General features: G+C 39.7%; 1 pseudogene; it reads right to left on the minus strand.

Annotated features, from left to right (window-relative positions):
* Positions 1-4,751: 4,751 nt before the first annotated feature.
* Positions 4,752-6,233, minus strand: part of LOC101634784 — a 4,166-nt pseudogene continuing 2,684 nt past the window's right edge.

Genomic DNA, 6,233 nt, shown 5'->3' on the forward strand with positions numbered 1-6,233 from the left:
GTTTCTGAACACTCAACTGTACACAAATACAGACGATATATATTTAGTTGGTAATAGTGATTGATGATTGCATAATAAAATGTGCCATATTAAAATAGTGGACTATTATTTGGCAATAAGATTAAAGTACTGACAGAAGCTACAACACAGATCACTCTCAAAGCATGCTAAGTAAAAGAAACCAGATACAAAAGGCCATATATTGTATGATTCCATTTATAGGAAATTTCCAAGAATAGGCAAATTATAGAGATACAAAGAGGAGTAACAGTTGCTCTGGATTGGGAAGGGGTGGGGTTGGCCATGGGAAATCAAAATTAATGGATAGAGTTTTTTGGGGGGAGACAGAAATGCCCTAAAACTGGATTGTGGTCATTGTTGCACAACCCTGTGAGAAAAAAAAAACAAAACACTGAATTATACACTTTAAATAGGCAAATAGTATTTACATATAAACTATATGTCAATAATCTATTAAACTTTTCTTAAAATTTACTGGTGATTGCCTATGGGGAGTGGATTGTAGGAAAACTATGGGGAATTTTTAACATTTAACTTCACGTATTCATTATTTTTTAAATGTTTTCAGAATGCATCATTTTTAATTATAAAACTTTTTTTTAAAGATTTACTTATTTATTCATACAGAACTGGGGGTACAGGCCAGAGATGCGGAGGGTGAGAGGATTCACCAGGGACAGAGTGGGAAGCAGAACAGGCAGATCGAGGAAGTACACTGCTGAGGGGAGCAGCGGGCGTGTCAGGAGAGGTCTGCCTCTCCATGTGGATCGCCTCCGGGGCAGGCGGGAATCGAACTCATGCGGAAGTGGCTTTCGCTTCTCAGTGCTGTGCTAACCCGCTGCGACACCAAGGAGGGCCCATAAAACTATTATTTTTAAAATAACACATTTACTTTAAAAATCAACAATTTGCACCCCAGGCCCACTGTGAACTGATTTATGTGTAGAGTTCCTGTGCCTCCCTCAAGGAGATTGGGCCCCACAATCCTCGTGTTACTCACTCAGCAAACATGTAGTGATGGTACAGCGGGTAATGATGATACGAATGTGAATAATAGACACCCCCTACCCTGGCTCGCTGGCAACCTAGTTAGGGAACCAGTTCTGGACATCAATAACTAACAATACTCCATGTTTAGACATGATGGAGCAGAGAAGGGAATGACTAATGAGGTGGAGAGGCGTCCCAAAGCCAGGGGTGTTTGAGCTGGGTGCAGAGAGGAGCAGGCAAGGTCAATTTCAAGGATAGGCTTCTACTGAAGTGAGGCCTTTGAGGGCTCCACAATTAAAAGGTTAACTCCAGGTTCTCAAAGGGAGGTCACCCTAAAATTTTCAGGGCCACCTGTAGTCAGTCAGTCACCCATCCCTTGGGGGCAGCTAAGTAGTGAAGAGTAAGGCCCTCTCCCAAGGGAAAGCAGTCTGTAGGCTGTCTGGAAGTAATCTACACAGAGATGGTCCAATCAGCAAAACTGGGCTAATCAATGACTGAAATTCCTGCCTGCCCTATTCCTGTTCAGGGCTTCCCTGAAGCTCTCCTTACTTGAGGCTGCCTGAGTTTCCACTTCTTTGCCTGGTAAATGCCTTTCTAAAAATAGCTGCTTTTTAGGCAGGGTTACCAAATATATATAAAGACCCAGGAGGTGAGCAAACCAGCAGCATCCCATCACCAGGTGAGTCCTTCTAAAGTGCCACCAGTTGTGAGGCCTCTACTACAGCTGGGTGACTACAGCTGTCTCACTGAGAACTAACAGGATCCGAACAGGATGCCACACTACCTGTGGCATTCTCTCAGTCGGGCTTCTGCACACTCAACACAGTATGCATGAGTCATCTGAATTCACCAAGTGAAGAGCAAAGTAGCTGAAAGGCCTTGGTCCAATGTTTGTTTTCACCACAAGAGTCAGAAAGATGATTGTCATGTAAGATCTACTAGTGATTGTGTCAGTCATTGTTATATTGATCCTTTGAGTAATTAACTGCTGATAAAGCAATTAATCTTTTAGATTGCTCCACACAGATTCATTATTGTTGCCTAAAGTGTGGCCACATTGCTGAGGATCAATTCCCAGCTCAATGACTTCAAAGCTTGGTGTCTTTAGACAGGTCACCTAATTCTGTCCCTGACTCAGTAATTCATCAGTAGAATGGAAGTAGTTGTAGCATTGACCATGAGGGATGGTTGAAGGATTTAAGGAGGCAATCAAAATATAAGATGTTTAGCATGTACCTGGCATACACAGAGCTTAGGAAATATTAGTTATTATTGTTATTTTGTTTATTGCCCCAGTCTATGGATTGTCTTTTTTCCCCCTCTTAATAGTTATTTTTAGAGCAAAAGTTTTAATTTTGATAGTTTAAGTTCCTCATCAGATAAAAGTATGTATATATGTGTATTGTAAACTAATCTATGGTTACAAAAAGCATGTTTTCTTGTTTGAGGAGAAGCAGGAGGAAGGGATTATAAGGAAGCATAGGCACAAGGAAATTTTTGGCTACAATCACTCTCTCAATTATGGTGTGGTTTCATGGAGTATGAGTATGTCCAAACATATCAAATTGTATACTTTACATATTTGGATATTATTGTATGCCAATTATCTCTCCATAAAGCTGATACATACATCATATATATGTGTATATATACACACACAGGTTGATTAGAGTTTTAACAGTGAGACCGAGCACTTTTTAACATTTGAAAATATTCAAACATTTGCCCTTCCATAGTTATTTGCAAATCTTCTGGAGAGTCCCCATTTTTTTGTTTGTATCAATAATTCATTTCTTTTTATTGCTAAGTTATAGCCCTATTTGTATGTACATAACATGAATTATGTATTAGCTTTACTGAGATACTGGTATATTAATATCAACTGGTATATAACAATATACAGATATTTTTTAAAGATTTATTTATTTATGCATACAGAACTGGGGTACAGGCTAGAGATGCAGGAGCAGTGAGAGGATTCACTAGAGATAGAGTGGAGAGTAGAATAGGCTGACTGACAAAGTACAGTGCTGAGGGGAACAGTGGGTAAGACAGGAAAGGTCTGCCAGGCCATGTGGTCACCTCCCAGGGCATGGATCGAACCCATGCTGAAGTGGCTTTAGCTTCTTAGTGCTGTGCTTTAACCTGCTGTGCCACCAAGGAGGGCCAGCCCAATATACAAATATTTAAAGTATACAACTTGGACCCTCCCTGGTGGCGCAACAGTTAGGGCACAGCACCGCAAGCTAGCCATAGCTGCTTCGGTGTGTGTTTGATTCCCCCACCCCAGAGGTGACCCACATGGCACAGCAGAGCTCTCCTGTCTCACCCACTGCTCCCCTCAGCAGTGTACTCCATCAGTCTGCTGTTCTGCTCCCCACTCTATCTCTGGTGAATCCTCTCACCGCCTCTGAACCTCTGACCTATACCCCAGTTCTGTATGCATATGCATAAATAAAAAAATCTTAAAGTATACGATTTGATGTTTTGACATATACATATTCCCATATGTATACATATAACTTTTGATATTCCTGAATTATATACCATATATTCCATGGTATATATTTATACTATAATACACTCATGGATAATTTTATTATAAAATTAATATCATGCTACTGATTGCAAAGGGCACCAATAATTTATTTTGCATTTGTTAGATGATGTGCTCTATAAATATCAATTAAGTCAAATTGATTGGTGATTTTCTTTAAATCTTCTATATCCTGGTTTTCTATGTGTTATTGACACTGGTTCTGTCAATTACAGAGATGGTTATTAACATTTCCAATTAATTTTGGAGCTATTAATGTATCCCTTTAGTTCTGTTCATCTTTGCTACATCTATTTTGAAGCTATGTTATTAGGAGCATATCTGTGCGGGGTTACTAGCTGCTTGTAGTGATAAATTGACCCTGTTATTATAAATGATCCTTTTCATCTTAGGTAATATTTTGGCCTTAAAGTTTACGTTGTCTGATATGAAGTTAGCCAACCTAGGTTCTTATGGTTAATGCTTATATGATATATCTTTTCCATTCCTTTACTTTTGACTTGGTTATGTTTTTATAGTTGAAGTGGATTTTTTATATGTAATATATAGGTGGATCTTTTCCTATGCATTCTGACAATCTCTGCTTTTATGGACTGTTTAACCCATTTACATTGTTTAAAGATTTATTTATTTATTTATGCATACAGATGCAGGGGCAGTGAGAGGATTCACCAGAGACAGAGTGGGGAGCAAAATAGGCAGAGTAATGAAATACACTGCTGAGGGAAACAATGGGGGAGACAGGAGAGGTCTTCTGTACCATATGGGTCATCTTCCTGGCCTGGGATCAAACTTGTGCTGAGGCAACTGTGGCTAACTTCAGAGTGCTCTACTTTAACCCACTGCTCCACCAGGGAGGGGCCCCCATTTACATTTAAAGTAAAGTTTTTCCGAAACCATGGCTTTTTATTTTTCACATGGACAGTTCAAAGGAAGTTACCAGTAGCTTGTTTAATGTAAAACACACACACACATAAAAAAAAAAAAAAAACCTTGGGTTTAAGGAGACCTAAGTCTTCACTGAGAGACTGGTTAAAGAATTCATGTTTTTACAAGGGAAATACAGTGTATATTTCTCTATACAGTAATTTTTAAAGAAGCTTAGAGAGTGAGAAGTTTTAAACTAGTTTGGGAGTATATTTCCCAGGCTGAAAGGGATCTAAGGAAGGTATCACAATACTAGTTATAGAGTGATAGGACAGTGATCAAGACCAAGAATCTTGGAACAGGTCTTACTATCATACAATGCAGGTAATAGAGAATGAGGTGACAAAAAAATAAATAAAGTCACCAACCAACATTTTTGGACAGAACATTCACTATGTCTGCCCAAAAGATATAGGCATAGGCCATGTCAGGGTAGAGGTACCAGAAACCATCAGCCAGTAGCAGGGCCTGCAACAATTCTCCAAAGCCTTGATATTCTTGTGGAGTAAAACCAGCATTCTTTTTTGTTTCCCTTGGAGTTGTGTAGGTCAGAGTCATTTTGAAGTCACCACATAGCACAAGGTTCTTGAAGGAAGCCAAGCCCTTCAGGAACGTTGAAAGTCTTCGTTCCAGCCTTGCTGGTCCTCCACGCACACCAGACCCCTGCCTGCATTAGGTACATAGGTTGTTGCCAACAGAAATTCATCAATTCACCACAACCACCTGGCCTTCCTGTTCTTGTTCCTTTACACAAATGCCATAAGAAACTTCGAGTGGGCATTGGCAAGAGCGTATGCCCACACCACTGTACCCTTCTTTGTCTGAAGGAGCTGGCCATTATGATGGGATAGTCCAGGTAATTCTTAAAGTTCCTTTTGGAGTGGCCGTTATCTCAGTTGGTTAGAGCATGGTGCTAATAGTAACGTTCCTTTGGTAGTTTGTTCTCTAAGCATTTGGTTTCTTGGAGGCACAGTATATCTGGAACATCTTTCCTTACCTAATCTAAGCCTTTCTTCTTAACCCAGCCTCGAAACCCCTCCACTTTCCAGGAGACCTGGAATGATTTGCCACTAGGTGATGCTGACTTAACTAGGAGTCTTCATATGAACAGGAATGGTCTCTCTCCAGAGGATTCTTTTTTGTTTCTTCTTTGCTCCCACCTGATTCAGCTTGACCTCTGGCTCAGTCTCCTATGTTTCAGCATCACTGTAACAAATGCCTATTCCAAGTTGCCCACAGAAAGAGTATTTTTAAAACCTTGCTCAACCACAAAGAACTTACTGTAATTATTAATATAACTGTGTAAACCCATCATCTTGCTCATTTTTTCTTATCTGCAATTGTTTCCTTCATTCTTGACTTTGGATTAAGAATATTTTAGTTTTCCATTTTCTGTCCTCTATTGAATTTTTAGATATATACTTTTTGTGTGTGTGGTTATTCTAAGGATTATAACATGAAATTTTAATATTCCAATTTGTTCTGAATTAATATTATACCTATTCATGTATAAGAAACTCACAACCGTGTAATTCCGTTAGTATCCTCCTCTACTAATTTTTGTTATAAAAACTAACAATACCAGGCCCTCCCTGGTGGTGGAAGGGGTTAAAGTGCAGCACTATGAAGCTGTAAGCTGCCACTACAGCATGGGTTCAATCCCTGGCCAGGGAAGTGAACCCACATGGTGCAGCAGACCTCTCCTGTCTCACCTACTGCTCCCCTCAGTAGTGTATTT

This window comes from Condylura cristata, unplaced genomic scaffold (genome assembly GCF_000260355.1).
Source record: "Condylura cristata isolate star-nosed mole 26May11 unplaced genomic scaffold, ConCri1.0 scaffold00024, whole genome shotgun sequence".
Classification (NCBI taxonomy): domain Eukaryota; kingdom Metazoa; phylum Chordata; class Mammalia; order Eulipotyphla; family Talpidae; genus Condylura; species Condylura cristata.